Source organism: Rhipicephalus microplus, chromosome 6, assembly GCF_043290135.1.
Source record: "Rhipicephalus microplus isolate Deutch F79 chromosome 6, USDA_Rmic, whole genome shotgun sequence".
Taxonomy (NCBI): Eukaryota; Metazoa; Arthropoda; class Arachnida; order Ixodida; family Ixodidae; genus Rhipicephalus; species Rhipicephalus microplus.
The window spans coordinates 195,336,991-195,355,369 of NC_134705.1; the positions used below are offsets into that span (position 1 = coordinate 195,336,991).

Here is an 18,379-nt window from a genome sequence, read left to right on the forward strand (position 1 = left end):
GCCCATGTCTCCGATGTCTCCATGCCACCAGCCACCACTTGCCACGCCTTACTCACCACCACGAGAGGACATAAGATGCCCACAATTTCGCAGAACGGACGCCTGGCGCACCGTCGATCGGCGCCCTCTCTGCTTCAACTGTGGTGGTGCCGGCCATATAGCTCGCTATTGTTGGTACCGCGACACATCGCTTCGCCCGTCTCGGCCAGGGTACGACGGTCGCCGTGCCAATGACGACTACATTGTTCGGCATGACGACCCTGGTTTTCGAGGACCTTCAACAACGTGGTCTCCCTATCACGAGTCGCCTCCTCATCGCCAGCCCAATTCCGCCCACAGGTCACGCTCTCCATCCCCTGCTCAGACATCATCACCGAATCGACGTACTTTTGCTGACCTTCGGGGAACAAGGTCACCCAGCCCTTACCGGGGAAACTAAAGGCGGCGACCTCTCGGGGTAAGGTCGCAGCTCGACCACAAGACGATAAAAAGTCCCCAGTACTGCCCCGACAGAACGACTTCACGCCGACAAATATTAACAACGACGAAATGGTGAGCGCCGACCTCAATGTAATTATTGACGGAGAGCAAGTGACGGCCTTAGTCGATACGGGTGCTGATTTTTCCATAATAAGTCGCAAGCTGGCTGATCATAGAAAAGTAAGAACGCCATGGACAGGACCACATATAACAACAGCGGGTGGTCAATTGCTGCTCCCTACTGAAAGATGCATAGCAAGAATCAGCATAGGGGACTCTTCTTTCGTCGCGACTTTCATTGTTCTCCCAGAGTGCTGCAAAGATTTAATTATAGGAATGGACTTTCTCAAGGAGCATGGCGCAATAATCAACATCCCGGACCACGTGGTTTCATTTTACGAGAGTGCTCGTCCGACTGATCCTACATCACCAGAGCACAAATCCTTTCGTCTCTAAGACCACAATATAGTCGTGCCGCCTCGATCATGTACCTCGTTTCAGTAGCATGTGACGTACCGTTCGACGGTGAAGGAGTCGCCGACAAACTAACCTCGCTGCTTTTCACTCACGGGATTTCCGTAGCACGAGGAATAGTCAATGTCACCGACGGCCGAACGAACTTGCTGTTGACCCATTTCACCTCCGAGCGACGGCACCTTCCAAAAGGCACAACGTTGGCACATTTCGATGAGATCGCAGATGTTCATGACTGCTTTTCAGCACTCTAAGCAACACCTGCACAAGACCCACGTGACCTAGCATCTAACCTTGACGTCAGCCCTACTTTAACTCAGAAACAGCGGCCGGAACGCCTGGTTGTGCTGCTAGACGAGTTCCACGACTGTTTTGCGTCGACCTCGAAAGTTGGTCGGACGTCCTTGACCAAGCACCGAATCATCACGGAGGACATGGCTAGACCAATCCATCAAAATCTGTACCGTGTGGCTTCAAAAGAGCGAGAAGCGATAGAACAGCAGGTAACAAAAATGCTTGAAGACGACGTCATTCAACCGTCCAAAAGCCCCTGGGCATCACCTGTTGTTCTAGTGAAAAAGAAGGACGGCAGCCTGCGTTTTTGTGTGGACTATCGAAAGCTAAATCAGGTTACAAAAAAGGACGTGTACCCGCTTCCCCGCATAGACGATTCGATTGTCAGGCTTCGAAACGCACGTTACTTCTCTTCCATGGACTTAAAGAGCGGATATTGGCAAATTGAAGTAGACCCCAGGGATCGTGAAAAAACCGCTTTCGTGACGCCAGACGGACTGTACGAATTTAAGGTTTTACCATTTAGCTTGTGCTCCGCTCCTGCTACTTTCCAGCGTCTCATGAATACCGTTCTCTCTGGCCTTAAATAGAGCACCTGCCTAGTATACCTTGACGACGTCATTGTGTTTCTACAACGTTTGACGAACACCTTGAACGATTGCAAATGGTCTTGTAGGTCATACGGGCCACAGGCCTGACGCTCACTTTTGCTTTGAGGAATGAGAAATGTCACTTTTGCTTTGAGGAACTGCAGTTTCTTGGCCATGTCGTCAGTTACGCAGGAGTTCGTCCAGACCCCGAAAAAGTTGCCGCCGTCGCACAGTTTCCAACACCATCAGATAAAAAGGCAGTGAGGCGTTTTCTGGGTCTCCGTGCATATTATCGGCGATTTATTCCAGATTTTGCGCGCATTGCATCACCTTTAACTCGTCTCACGAGGGATGACGTTGCATTTGTTTGGGGCGACGAACAAGAAGATGCTTTCAATGACTTGCGGGAACGTCTACAGACGACCCCCGTGCTTGCCCATTTTGATGACACAGCCCCTACAGTGCTCCATACTGACGCCAGCAATGTTGGCCTCGGAGCTGTGCTTGTACAGCGCCAGGATGACGAGGAAAGAGTGATCGCTTACGCAATTAAGCAGAACTCTGGCACGCACAGAAGCAAATTACTCGGCCATTGAAAAGGAATGCCTCGCCGTGGTGTGGGCAGTTATGAAATTTCGCCCATACCTGTACGGCCGCCCATTCAAGGTTATCAGTGACCACCATTCGTTGCGTTGGTTAACAAGTCTGAAAGATCCTTCTGGGCGATTGGCACGCTGGAGCCTTAGACTACAGGAGTTTGATATAACGATGGTGTATAAGTCGGGAAAACGACACACGGACGCTGACTGCCTATCTCGATCACCAATAAAGTCGGCTGCTGCTTTTGATGAAGAGACAACGTTCCTCGGAATCCTCGACACGTCAACCATCGCAGATCACCAGCATTACGATCCTGAGCTACTTGGCTTGATTAATTATTTAGAAGGACGAAGCCAGAATGCACCCAAAGCCTTTACAAGAGGACTATCGTCGTTCTGTCTGCGAAACAATGTCCTTTACAAAATGAACTTCTCGTCAGACGGGTCCGCCTACCTGCTTGTCGTCCCTACCACTCTTCGTTCTGAGGTGTTGCAAGCGTGCCACAACGAGGTAACATCTGGACATTTAGGCTACACGCGCACACTGAGCAGAGTTAGAGGGAGATATTACTGGCCTAGACTCACCGCTACCGTGAAGCATCATGTTCGGACCTGCCTCGATTGCCAGCGGCGCAAGTCACCTCCAACGAAACGAGCCGGTTTGCTACACCCTGTTCAGATCCCGACAACGCCATTTGACCAGATCGGAATGGACCTTTTGGGCCCACTTCCCACCTCTAGTGTTGGTAACCGCTGGGTTATAGTGGCGACCGACTACCTTACTCGCTACGCCGAGACAAAAGCCATCCAGAGAGGCACAGCAGAGGAGGTAGCCCGGTTCTTCATAGAGAACATTGTGCTGAGACACGGTGCGCCATCGATCGTTATAACAGATCGCGGAACCGCATTCACGGCCGCGCTTTTAGATCATGTGTTGGTGCTCAGCGGTACTATTCATCGCAAATCGACAGCTTACCATCCACAAACCAACGGGTTGACCAAGCGACTTAACAAAACTGTGGACGACATGCTTTCAATGTATGTGGACTTCGAACACAAAAACTGGAACGAGATTCTCCCTTACATAACGTTCGCATACAATACTGCGAAACAAGAAACCACACGGATGACCCCATTCAGCCTTGTTTACGGACGAGAAGTAAGAACGATGTTAGACGCGATGCTGCCACACGAATGCGATGACAACGAAACGAGTGTTGACTCGTTTACTCAACGCGCAGAGGAAGCCAGGCAGCTCGCACGTCTGCGAATATACCAACAGCAAGAGTACGACGCAGGCCGCTATAACCAACGTCATACACCTGTAACGTACGAAACCGGGGACAGGGTATGGGTGTGGACGCCTGTACGAAGACGGGGACTATCCGAAAAATTGCCTAGAAGGTACTTCGGACCTTATCGAGTGCTGCGACGACTAAGTGACGTTACCTATGAAGTCGTCCCGGATAGCCCAAACTGTTCAAGGCGTCGCCAGCACCGACCTGAGCTTGTGCACGTAGTGCGCATTAAGCCATACGTCAGCGAATGACTCTGCGAGGCACCGTCGCTTCTACAAAGTGACTTCTTGCGCAAATTACTGTCTCAGCTATAGCATCGGGGCGATGCTCTTTTAAAGAGAGGCCAATGCCACGCCCGAAACAAAGAACGAAGACGATGTGCGCGCCAACAGCCTCGTGAAAAGGGGGACTGAAGAAGACGACGTGCTTTTGTTTTGCTCGCCTGCTCTTGGCTCCTGCATAAAAACACACGCCGTCGGTTCTCAGACTCAACGTCTCGGTGCCCTGCTTACGTTGAACCGCGACAATATGCACTCGATGACCTGTCCTGCAGAGCAGACTGTGTTAGGCTGTTCCTGGAACCGGATACCACCATTACCGTCATCATATCTCTCTTCTTCGAGGCAGACCACCAAGTTACACAAAGTTTCACCGTCATCAGAAAGTAACTATAGTGGTAATGAGAAATTGTAAGGCAGCCAGCCAACCCTTTTAGATCCGATATCACGTAACTCTAAAAAGCGCTGGTGTACAAGAATATGGCGGGGCCGGGTAGAGATGCCGTTTTCGCAGTCTCTTCGCGCTGAGAGAGCAGTACGTAAGGTTCACGATACATAGACGTGGATGCCTGCCGTGGCAGCACGCTCGCATAGTGATCCCTACCGCACCCTTGGAGTTAAAGTTAGCTGCTGCTGCGGCGGTCACAGCCTTGAGAAAACTGAAACTACATATAAGCATTTCGATGAAACCGGAAACACGATGTTTCAGACATGTTTACGGAAACGCGGCTTGACGCTGTCACACCTCACGGCTAAATTTTGGTGCTGCGGCATAGTACAACGCCGATAAACAAGTTTGGCGCAACCACGGTGGTTCGGCGCGAAGAATGGCGCAGGTAAACCATTTTGGCGTACAACGGCGCAAATTGTGGCTGTTCCACCCGTTCGATTGCTATGCTGAGTGCAGAGTTGCAAAGGCATCGCAATTATAAGTGCTCTAATATGAACGGAGCAAATGTACAGCTGAGAAAATGAAAGGAAAGTCTATCTGAGAATATATATGCCTCAGCAATGGCTTTGCCTTTCGTACACCCTAATACAACATTCCCAAACGAGCACGAGGTTATATACAAGCGCGACCCCCCACCCCCCCTTTTTTTTATCGCCACATGCAAAGCTGCGCAAACAGCGCGGCAGCATTTTCGATCCTCGGTGGGAGCGCCGCGTCGCGGAGAAAAAGAGCACACCGCGCCCACCTCTGGAACGCTTTCACCGTGCGATTGGCCGGAGAGAAACACGCCGCGAGCCCACCATCTCAGACCGCAGGTCGCGGGATGGAATCCCGGCTGGGGCGGCTGCATTTCCGATGGAGGCGGAAACGCTGTAGGCCCGTGTGCTCGGATTTGGGTGCACGTTAGAGAACCCCAGGTAGTCTAAATTTCCGGAGCCCTCCACTACGGCGTCTCTCATAATCATATGGTGGTTTTTGGACGTTAAACCCCACATATCAATCAATCCCCATCTCAGAGGCATGTAATGCGAAAGCAGTGTTTGAATATCACGGTCAGGTTTACCAACACTTAAATCACGCCGTAAGTACTTCCGTCTCAACCTACTTCACAAAATATTTTACACGAATCCAACACTTAAAAATGATATTTTCCTCCCCCCAGATTATGTATCACCACGGTTCGACCATCATCTTAAAGTTAAAGTTCCCATATGCCGCACTAACGCTTGCCCTGCTTCTTTTTTGCCTCAAACAAGAAGTGTCTGGAACCACCTTCCTGCCTCCATTGCTGCAATCGAAGAATGTGCCGCCTTCAAAATTGCAGTTATTGATGTATTGTCGTCAGACCGCTCGTCTCTGTAATGCCCCCGGGCCCTGAGACTATGAAAATAAATAAATAAATAAATAAATAAATAAATAAATAAATAAATAAATAAATAAATAAATAAATAAATAAATAAATAACGTAATCGGACGCGTTGAACCCAAAAGCATCATAGGCATTGAGGTTGATAGCAAACTCTCCGAGTGATGAAACTCAAGGTCTCCTCGGTTTGCCTGCACTTTTTGTACGGAGTGTCAGTGCCACTTTTTTTACGTATAGTGTCAGCGTCGTGTCAGTGCCATGCCAGTTCCCTAGCGTTATCCCAGCAGGACACTAGCCGTTCCGGTGCAATGGTCAAATCAAGTGCAGCCAAATCATTTCCGTTGGGCCACTAGGAGACTAGCTATAGCGCGGCACGCCGAAAAAGAGTATTTGGCATAGAGTCGCTAAGCAACTGAGCCACTTGCGCCCAGACAACTGGCCGCAGTGTACCGCGGTGAGAGCACTCGCATGTTCTGCTGCCGTGCTTCATTTTGAGACGAACAGCTCGAAAAGTCATTGCGCCAGTAATACTGCAACGTCGTTTAGAAGAAAAAAGAACTTTGTTCGAAAGTTACTCTTACTCAAGAAACACTGGATAACGTAGAGAAGCTCTGGAAAGCGGACTGCGTTTATGCATGGCATCAAAGGGACAATGCTGTGCCGTGATAGTGACTCCTTCGTCAGCATTTTTTAGGTGCGTGCTGGGTTTGAAGTTAGCGCAAGGTGACATGCCACCATTAACAAGTCCGTGCTGCGACGATGCCATGCTTCCCACTTCCGTAGTAAACAAAAAAAAATGGCTACCTTGGGAATCACTGTCAAGGGAAGCATACGCACGCAAGGTGACTGTGTGTGTGTGTGTGTGTGTGTGTGTGTGTGTGTGTGTGTGTGTGTGTGTGTGTGTGTGTGTGTGTGTGTGTGTGTGTGTGTGTGTGTGTGTGTTTTGAGCGAGTCTTATTGAAGAGGCGCTAAATATATGTACTAATCCCCACCCACACGTATACGTTAAACAGCCGCACGTGTTTTATGTAAGCAGTTATTTTCAGTAGCGCAACGGTGCCAACAGCAACGTGGTTATTAGCAACACCAGAAGCAGTAAGCTTATATATGAAGCGCTAGAGTTTGCGCTGGGGCTCACAAAGATGGTGGCCCTCAACGCTGCTACACAAACCAACCCCAGCGGATGTCTCCTAATCACAATTGAAACAACATGACACGCCGACTGTATTATAGCAGTACCTATGTATTGTTTATAATTTTATAGCCAGTACTGCAACCTTAGTTTATATTTCACAATAATTAGGGTATATTTGCAAAGTATTTCTGACACTTCGCGTGGCTGTGTGGTATAACACCTGATTTCTACGCAGAACGCTAAGATACGATTCCTGGTGGGACTCGCTCGCTGGATTTCGTGCCGACCGGTTGTGTCCCCGCGATCTGTAACGACAGCGCAGCTCTGGCCGACTGGGCTCCCCCTACGTCATCTCCTGACGCCGACAAAAGCTCTTGTCGAGAGGGTGCCCCGTCCTCGAACTCCTGCGACCGTGTCCATCTTTCCTATCTCCTCTTTACTTCCGTCGCTCGCTGACCCTGCGCCTCACTCTCTCCTTCCTCTCTCAATATATACCTTTTAATCCTATCTTTTTAATCCCTCTTTACCCCCATCCCTTGTGAACTACTGTTGAGGTGTCGCACTCTGACGCAGACAGTTACGGGGCTCACTTTTCTTTTCTTTTCCCTTTAAGAATCCCATAAGAATCACATAAAATTCCTGGGACACTGACATTAATTCTTTGCATTCGTCCGGTCAACGCCGCCTATGACAGATTTTTCTCAATGCTCAAGCTTTAAAATTACCGATGTGTGTTCTCACCGTTCTTGGGTAAATGTGAAATGTCTTATCACCTGTGGCACATACCCACATACCAGTGGCACATACCCGGCCGCGGCTACGTGCCACTGTTTTTTGGAAAGTGTTTGACGACGTACGCGACGAGATTATGACATTGTTCATGTCATAACCAGCTCGGCGTATTCGTCAAACCATCTTACCCTCCATGGTCATCGACGGCAGGACTTTTTTTTTTGGGTGGGGGGGGGGGGGCTGCAAATTAATGTTGCATCGCGGCCAGGGGAGGGGGAAGCACTGGTGTAGCTTGGGTGAGCTAGTGCAAGTGCTGGTGAAGCTTGAGAGAGGCGAATGGCCCTTTTGCACCTCCCTACTGACGCCCATTACCTTCCCGTACTAATTTTGGTGCACTCCAAGTGAAATCTCGTTACCACGCCTTTTCAAATCGATTACCGGCGATTGACGAATTCGGATCGTCTATTTCGAAATTTTAAATTTGTTTCTCGTACACCCAGCACTTTCTAGTAGTTAGTACAGCCACTCAACTTTCAGAATCAATTTTAGTTTGCTCATTTGGGTAACACAGAGATTTTCGACAAACCCTTGTGTGAACCAATGGGCGTGTATTGTTGGAAAAGTGCACTAGGCTGGCGAACTTGACAGAAGTGCCTGTCCCTCGTAGTTACTCTACAGTAACTCCGAAGTTCTGTAATAAAAACAACCTTTACAAGCCAAATATTAAATTAAAGTGTGAGCTTCACAATTTGACAATGTTGAGCAGTAATAATTTCCAGAAACACATGCCAGCTATTCAGTAGAGAGCTGTTCTTACAAGTCAGGGAAAACTTGTTCTAGAAAAAAAAAAGATTTACGAAGGTCTGCTGCGTGTTTAAGGTGTCGAAGTGAACTTCTCTGACAGTTTCCAGCAGCTTTGGTCTTGCTTGCATCATTATATTTGACACAGGGTCGCATCTAGCATCACTAGTCGCTACTAGCGCTGCTAGTGTGCACCAGCGGTGCTCGAAGCTGTCTTGCAACCCCACCTGAATTGAGTAAGGACAAGCTTAGAGTTCGAGGATGGCAGCACCTCAGCTTCGAGTTTTATGGCTACGATGTTTTGAGTCAGCCTGAGACATCCGCGGCCGTTCATGGGTTCGTTTTGTTTACGTCCTCAAGTTGTCTCCTCCACCGCAAGTGCGTATAGCTTCTGACCTTCGTGCACAAACTTATAGCTACTCTGGTTGCGTGCGTGATCCACACTTCGCTGGGGTGCGGTGTGCGGGCGCTGGCTGCAGAGCTTCTCCTAACGGCAGGAATGCCCGTGGAGCACATCTTGGCCCAGACTACGGAGCGATGGGAGATGTTTCAGAACTGAGCGCGACATTGTCTTTTCTTTAATATTATTTGTGCGAAAATGTAAAGAAATATGCTTGGATTGATTGATATGTGGGGTTTAACGTCCCCAAACCACCGTATGATTATGAGAGACGCCGTAGTGGAGAGCTCCGGAAATTTCGACCGCCTGGAGTTCTTTAACGTGCACCCAAATCTGAGCAAAGGGGCCTACACCATTTCCGCCTCCATCAGAGATGCAGCCGCCACAGCCGGGATTCAATCCCGTGACCTACGGGTCAGCAGCCCAGTACCTTAGCCACTAGACCACCGCGGTGGGGTGGTTCCTTGATCCGGCCGATTGGAATGCAACTAAGCAAATTCATAACTGCCCTCCAAAACATTCGTTGCGAGTGTTAGTTGACCTTAGAAGTGTGACAGTTTCGGCCAGTCGATATGACATGACGATAGCTATAGCGCGAGAACAGAACGACGACAAAGTGTCCTTCTTGTCTCTTGCCAGGAGCAGGCGAACCGCGCACAGGAGCTGTAAGCGCGGCTCTCGTGCGTATCGGATTCAGTGGCCCAAGTTTGTCTAAGGCCCATGTTGAGGCCTCAGGTCATAACTGTAAAGCAGGCTCTGGCCAAAGTAGGTAAGGCATGCACGTCATAGCCTACTTGGATAGACCCAGGATGGCAGCGGAGGCAAAATTGGTCACTGGAGCTTGGGATGAAGTTGCAGGCCGCTGTCATGGTCGTGGCCGCACAGGGGCAGCGGTTTCTGCAGCGTCGTTGAGAGCAGAGTCCACAAACCGACGTCACTCACGAGAGCTAGGGAGCCACTCCAAGATCTCTAAAAAAACTTTGTGGAAAGACACCATCCTCGTAACATCGCCGGATGACTGCTGTAAAGGCAGTATACCAATCTCATTCCAAAATGTCAAGTAAAACTCGGCAGGAAAACCGTCTGGCCCAGGGGCCGTTCCACGTTTCATAGATTTCAGTGCCGCCTTTCCCTCTTCGGCCGACAGAGGGATGTGCAGACAAGCAGCAGCTTGTTGAGAGACAGGAAGCAAACCTCTAAGCTTTGGCGATATTATAGCACAGTTTGTCCGCGTGGCCGAACACGACATCGCTTCAAAATGCGCCAAGAAAACAGATCGATCACGCGTAAGAAGCGGCTGTGAAGGTGGTGTTTGTGTGGTCACAAAGGCAGATTTTTGACACTTCAACCAGGACTTCGTACATGTCATTGCATGGAGAGAAATAATCACACGGCACTGTATGTACGTTTTAAGTAAATTACCTTCATTACGGCTCAAGCTGCTTTGCAGTCACTGGCAACGGTGCTTCTGCGATTCTTGAGATAAGAAGGAGTGAACAGCATAATATCACAAGCGTTTACTCTTTTGACTACTTTTATTGACGTGCAAGACCAAACGGTAAAATAATATCTACTGTTTTTTTATTTTTGTACTTATATCCATGTAGCACATCCCTTCCCACATGTGTTCGTTAAAGCGTTTAAGTCGGAAACCACGTAGACTAAACCACCTTGAGTAGAGCTACATGTTATTAAAGTCTATAGTCCTTTTTTTTTGGGGGGGGGGGGATACTTGAACAAAGAAATTTTGGTTGGTCTGTCTGTCTGTCTGTCTGTCTGTCTGTCTGTCTGTCTGTCTGTCTGTCTGTCTGTCTGTCTGTCTGTCTGTCTGTCTGTCTGTCTGTCTGTCTGTCTGTCTGTCTGTCTGTCTGTCTGTCTGTCTGTCTGTCTGTCTGTCTGTCTGTTACACAATTTAGCCACCCGGCCAAAGTTTATGCGATTGCTAAACGGCCAGTGATCTTGAACTGGTCGCTGCGTTCCTACTTGTGAACATTGTCAATAAAGAAAATGTACGCATATCTGAGGCGCGCCAAATGCGTAAGTATTGGGTGGTGTGACCATTTACTAGAAAATGCATAATTACGTAATTCTAAGAGCCCTAGTGTTGTTTAGGCTGCGCTGAAAATGTGACGCTATGCACAAAAAAAACCCTCTGCCGACGATACATATGATGCTGCCTATACTTCCGTAGGCATCTGCTGCGGCGCAGCAGTAGTATGCGTACCCTTCCACGCAATAATATACATTCATGTCTCACAAATGGTTAGTTTTTTCCAACAATCATGCTATGCAGTGCCACACGCAACCAAAACATAGCTTACGTGTCGTGGAGGTACGAACACATGGAATGCCAGCAGTGATAATGCAGTAAAATAAAATCTGTTCAAACAAACTTTTATTGCATTTATTAGGCCAAGACAAAAATGATATGAGAACAGCATCTCAGGTGGCCGCGGATGAGACCAGCACTCAAGTAGTGCGGCCAGCAGAAGACTATATCGTCTTTCGACGACATTTGCAGCCAAGCACACAAATACGAGGCCGATTTTTCTACTACACTGTCTATACAACCAAGGGGAATGCAACCGTAGCCTCTGCGATTAGCTCCCACACCACGCCATTGTGCTGGCGGAGGCCACGATACAACTATGGAGCGAAAAAAAATTCAAGCAAACTTTCCCGCAAACGAGAACAGATGTATTACAGCATGAAGTGGCCGCCGACAAGAATACTACTTGGAGATGATGCGCACCAGATTTTTAAAAACGGGTGTAGCGAGTGTTCGCAAGGGTACATTGCAACCCACTACACCACACTCCTCTGCGCCCTGCTCCATAATGACGTCAGTGTTTTTTTGTCGTCAAAATACGGGATAAATCTTGGGTTTTGCCGATAGCTTACGCGACTACGACGCACACGATGCGCCGTATGCCGCGAAACTCAACAGCATCATCATTATCATCAGTCTGGCTACGCCCATGGCAGGGCAAAAGCCTCTCCCATTATCCGCCAATCAACCCGGTCTTGTGCTTTCCGTTGCCACGTTATACCTGCGAACTTTTTAATCTCATCGGCCCACCTAACTTTCTGTCTCTCCTTCGTGCGTTTGCCTTGTCTGAGAATCCAGTCAGTTACCTTTAATGACCAGCGGTTATCCGGCCTACGGCCTACGTTCGCGGATCAGGTTCATTTCTCCTCGATTTGAACTATGATATCCTTAACCCCGGTTTGTTCTCTCTGACCCACTCTGGTCTCTTCTTGTTTCTTAAGGTTGCACCTATCATTTTCCTTTCCATCGCTCGCTACGTCGTCCTCAATTTAAGCTGAACCCTCTATATAAGCCTCCAGGTTTCTGTTCCGTAGGTAAGTACTGGCAAGATGCAGCTGTCATAAATTTCCCTCTTGAAGGTTAGTGACAGATTACCATTCATGATTAGAGAATGCTTGCCGAATGTGATCCACTCCACAGCAGCTGGCGTTTAAAAGTGCTCAGGCATAGTGACCCATGCCCATTACAACAGAGAACGATTTATTTGCTTATTTGTTTGTCCGTATATTTATTTATTGATTTATTAATACCCGCCTCGCCCAAGTGGGCATCACATAACGATACATAACGAAAGCAGAAAGAAAGTAGACACGGATATAATAAATTGTTGGAAGAATCGTTACTATTTACACAATAAATTAAAAACAGTACCGCCAATCCTCCTCGTGGGTATGATACACTTTCGAATAGGCGACAAAACAGAACAAAAAACCACGCGTACGAGCTAGAGCTAGCACTGTCATTGTCCTGTTCATCGCATGCACCAAAAATAGAAAAAAAAATATTCAGTCAGGAACACATCTCCGAAATAGATCGATCGAAGTTGATGACTGTTACAGTGAGTGTCAAAAGCAAATAACAAAACAACAACACAAAAGGTTCGTATATCAAACATTGCCAACAGCATGGTCTTGGCATCCTGATATTTTCCTCCGAACAGTACACTTTCTAACAATGCGAAATTTGTCCGCAACGCTGGCACAAGAAGTGATGTCGCAAATAGGAAAAGAATGTTCCGGCATAATATATTTTCCCATGAAAGAAGGCATCAAAGAAGTACCATCATCATCATCTTCCTCATCATCGTCACTGCCTCGTATCGATGAACTATCTGCAGCCAAGTCGAGTCAATGGCGTAGCCAAATGCTTTTTGCGACATCGCTCAAAGGCGTAAACGTTTCTCCTCCTGTTCGTGCCTTGGCGAGGAAAGGACAATGAAGGTGGACGAAGCTGTGAATTCCATGAGTGAGTCGCCTCGTACTTCCATTCTGTTATGATGCGTAAGCCCGCCCAGTGACGTTGGTCGTCGTCGTGTTTCCTGCAAAAGCATGTTGCCGATTTGCCGACTGTAGCTTGTTTATGTGCTTCGTGTACTGAAGTTACATCCGATAGAAAAGAATGAGTATGGGCGACTCCGTTCACGAGAATGGTGTCACTGTATAGCGTAACGCCGTGTGCCAGCCGCAGTACGTTCATGTACTTAAGCTTTGCACCCTATAAGAAAGAAAGGAGTACAAACGACTCCGTTTGCGCAGATGGTGTCACTATCGCGAAAAGCCGCGTACCAACTGCAGCTAGTTCATGTAGTACTTCAGCTATGCACCCTCAGCAACAATGGCGTACTGGCGACTCCATTTGCAAGAATGGTGTCACTGTATCACGTAACGGCCTTCCCAGTGAAATCGTAACCATTCCCTGCCCATCATCGTTCATAGAAAATATCAATAAGCACTTTCTATGTTAAATCTTTGGCTTCTATGTTTTGTCCTTATAATTACCCACCCCTTATGTAATACCCCCTCACGGGTCTTTAAGGAAATAAAATGAAATGAAATGAAACGCCGTGTGCCAACCACAGCTCATTCATGTACTTAGAGTATACACCCTCAGCAACAAGGGAGTACAAGCGACTCCGTTTACGAGAATGGTGTCACTGTATCGTGTAACGCCGTGTGCCGACCTCAGCTCGTTCATGCATTGTCCTCACATGTTACATGCACGTTTAACGAATACCCGTGCTCACCATTGCTTTCAGCCCCGGTGAATCTGTCCGAACGGTAAGTAGCGTGAACTGGTTCTCGGGTGCGGAGAAGGTGTACATAAGCCGATTCGATGACATTGCAATGAAGGGATAAACAAAAGAAAGACGTGCACGATGACGTTCCCTTGCAATTGTCATTTCGCCCGCTTCTGTTGCAAGTCACTTGTTTTGCACGATAACAATGCTTACTTTATTTATGGGAGACAGAAGTCAGCCAATCAATCCAATTTCAATTAACTTATAGAGTTGACCTCATTAAAGCAAGAAAGGTTCGACTGCAACTTGTGTTTTGTTGCTGTGTCCCTCATCTCAACACTCGGTAATTAAGCCTTAAGATAGTGCTACATGTGTCTAGTGAGAGATAAGCATTCATTCTCGCACGAGTAGCGATGGTGAGAACATCGACTTAAAGGCAAACGCGGTTCCGTCTGTGTGTCTGAGTACCTTCTTTCAGTCCGTGTTCAGGTAACTAAACCGTTCAAGGTCGCGGATCCCAATAATGATTACGGTGCTCCTGGTTCTCCTGGGATGATTGACACCTACCCTCACAGTGCAGTCGACAATGTGTCAGGTGCTTCGTGCGATAATAAAAATCGCAATTCATACTAGCGACGACGGCGTCAATTAGAATGAATATTTCTTCTTGACAAATGTTAATATTGTAATCCTATCTCAATGACCAATATGATAAGGAAAGGCTTCATTGCAAGCAATGCGGATGACTGCGTGACGTAACAATGTTTTCCTCCCGCAATCTCACGTGAGACTCCGTGGTTCGTAGGCACCAACTACCCTGGAAGGTGGTACTCATCGGTGTCGGCTTCTTCATCTTGGCATTCGTCCTCTTCTGGCTCGCCACTTCGCTATGTGAGCATCCTCCTTTGTAATCGCTGCCTTACTGTCCGACAAATGTGGTGTGGGGAGAGGGGGGGGGAGGCAAAGAGACGATGGGGAAGCGTGTGCCCTACAAGTTCTATTGGAAAGAAGCAATATTATTAATAATGTTCTCTGCGATCAAAAAGTTCACACACAAAAAGAAACGGATGTATTTCTTCAGCTTCAGAGGCGGGCGCAGGGTTCTGAAAGTTTCCCCGCACACACAAAATAGCGACCGTATTAAGTTATGGCATCGAGTGCCGATACATTGATTGATATGTGGGGTTTAACGTCCCAAAAGCACCATATGATTATGAGAGACGCCGTAGTGGAGGGCTCCGGAAATTTCGACCACCTGGGGTTCTTTAACGTGCACCCAAATCTGAGCACACGGGCCTACAACATTTCCGCCTCCATCGGAAATGCAGCCGCCGTAGCCGGGATTCGAACCCGCGACCTGCGGGTCAGCAGCCGAGTACCTTAGCCACTGTACCACTGCGGCGGGGCTGCCGATACATTGAGTTCGTAGAGTTGACTGTGTTCGGTGCAGTACTTCTTTTTTGCGACCAAAGACAAAAAACAGTTTTGAGTCGATACTATGTACCTACTCGACAATCTTGTACAAACATGATCTCATTTTCTTGTATTTTTTTTTTACAGCAAACGAAGGTATGTAAATCCTAACATACTTCTCCGCAATCCAAATCATTATAAGACAAAAGACCCGCACTTTGCATTGTAACAACCAAATGCGTACATGGTACTACTTCGATGATTGATTTGTGGGGTTTAACGTCCCAAAACCACGATATGATTATGAGAGACGCCGTAGTGGAGGGCTCCGGAAATTTTGACCACCTGGGGTTCTTTAACGTGCACCCAAATACATGGTACTACTTCACCGTTGTTATTAGATCTACGTCGGTGTATGTGTATGTGTGGGTGGGTGTGTGTGTGCGAGAGAGAAAGAGAGACAGTATTTTTTGCGTGCATCGCACGCATCTATGCATGTAATATGTGTGAATATATGCGCGCACATATGCATATGCACATCCATCCATCCATCCATCCATCCATCCATCCATCCATCCATCCATCCATCCATCCATCCATCCATCCATCCATCCATCCATCCATCCATCCATCCATCCATCCATCCATCCATCCATCCATCCATCCATCCATCCATCCATCCATCCATCCATCCATCCATCCATCCATCCATCCATCCATCCATCCATCCATCCATCCATCCATCCATCCATCCATCCATCCATCCATCCATCCATCCATCCATCCATCCATCCATCCATCCATCCATCCATCCATCCATCCATCCATCCATCCATCCATCCATCCATCCATCCATCCATCCATCCATCCATCCATCCATCCATCCATCCATCCATCCATCCATCCATCCATCCATCCATCCATCCATCCATCCATCCATCCATCCATCCATCCATCCATCCATCCATCCATCCATCCATCCATCCATCCATCCATCCATCCATCCATCCATCCATCCATCCATCCATCCATCCATCCATCCATCCATCCATCCATCCATCCATCCATCCATCCATCCATCCATCCATCCATCCATCCATCCATCCATCCATCCATCCATCCATCCATCCATCCATCCATCCATCCATCCATCCATCCATCCATCCATCCATCCATCCATCCATCCATCCATCCATCCATCCATCCATCCATCCATCCATCCATCCATCCATCCATCCATCCATCCATCCATCCATACATACATACATACATACATACATACATACATACATACATACATACATACATACATACATACATACATACATACATACATACATACATACATACATACATACATACATACATACATACATGTATGTATGTATGTATGTATGTATGTATGTATGTATGTATGTATGTATGTATGTATGTATGTATGTATGTATGTAAGTACGTACGTACGTATGGATGGATGGATGGATGGATGGATGGATGGATGGATGGATGGATGGATGGATGGATGTATGTATGTATGTATGTATGTATGTATGTATGTATGTATGTATGTAAGACGGATAGCTGCTACTTCAACGCTCTTTTCAACTAGGCTGATCCGTGCGATGGTGATTATGACGCTGACGATGATGATTATTTGCTGATGACAAAAAAAAATGAAGAATGAATGTTGATGCTCCGAACATGCATGCACGTATTTCAGTACGTACAGTCCGGGACAATATGAGAGGGAACGCTGAAATAAACTTTTCGATGTCTGAAATACTAATTGCTGTTGGCGAGAGCAAATGTGCTCACGGCACAAAGTGCTTAAGCGGAAGGGTATGCCCTGCAGTTCATTACATCCCATTGATATCGGTACATTGCGAGTAATGATTGGTTAGACATTAATCTGGTGCTCCCTCTCATATTGTTCACGACTGTATGTACAATACTGGCGGACTGAAGCGCGTCATCGTTTTTTTTTTTGCCCCCGCCGCCGCCGTCCGTCCGTCCGTCTGTCTGTTTGTCTTTCTGTGTCTTGTCCGGCTGCTGCTGCTGCTGCTGCTTTAGCATAACCAATGCCAAGAAGAATTGTTCCTTATAGCCGCGTCACCTCGATGCAAATCTGGCCGCTAAAGGTAATCGCGATTGTGATGCAGTTGTTTCCAGTCATAATTACACCGACACAGCTATAGGGGCGCAGCCAGGCAAGTAACCCCCCCCCCCCCCCCCGACCAGACTTTTCTATTTTGCATGTGTATGCAGATGCACATATACAAACGTAAGCAGGAACGTATGGTTGAAAACCAACTTTCCTCCCCGAAAAAAAAAATTGCTGGCTATTTAAAGCTGATAAAACACGAACTGCCGAATCCGGAACAAACGTATGTGCAGTATACACATCTAATTTTTTTTTGTTTTTAAATATGTATGCACGTTGTATTAAAATAGAAAGAGAGCGCAAGAAAGGCAAGAAGACAGGAAAAGCGCCCGTCCCGTTTTCTTGGTCTGTCTAGTGCTATCTTTTTTTTATTTCAGCACTCTGGTTGTATTTTTAAGACAACGCATCGATTCGCCCCGCAAGGCATTCAGCCCAATGTGTTCATTCTGTCCCCAAGTGCGGAGTTCGAAAGATACGACTGAAAAGGCGCATTATTTGCAAAAAATCAGCCGGTGAAGCGACGCTGGGATCATTTACGTTATTTTAATTATTATTATTATTATTATTATTATTATTATTATTATTATTATTATTATTATTATTATTATTATTATTATTTATGCAGGAGAGAAACGGGAGAACGATACCCAGCTTAACAAGGATTCTTAACCCGCGCGACACCAGAGGAACGCACATCGAGTCATTCGTCCGTCACCCAGGCAACAATGAATAAACTTGTTTTACACACTCTGTAAGGCGAAAGCCTTGAATGCCTCGTCAAGTGCTGAAACTGATGTCTGCCGTCCGGCGGCGTCAGCACGAATGATGCGGAAATGGAAAT

At 47.3% G+C, this 18,379-nt stretch overlaps 1 long non-coding RNA gene across 1 annotated transcript; it reads left to right on the plus strand.

The window, feature by feature from the left end:
* Positions 1-13,074: 13,074 nt before the first annotated feature.
* LOC142765107 (uncharacterized) lies at positions 13,075-14,855 on the plus strand. Its single transcript, XR_012884060.1, has 3 exons — positions 13,075-13,192; positions 13,983-14,004; positions 14,770-14,855. It is a non-coding gene; the product is annotated as an uncharacterized LOC142765107 (long non-coding RNA).
* The last annotated feature ends 3,524 nt before the right edge of the window (positions 14,856-18,379 follow it).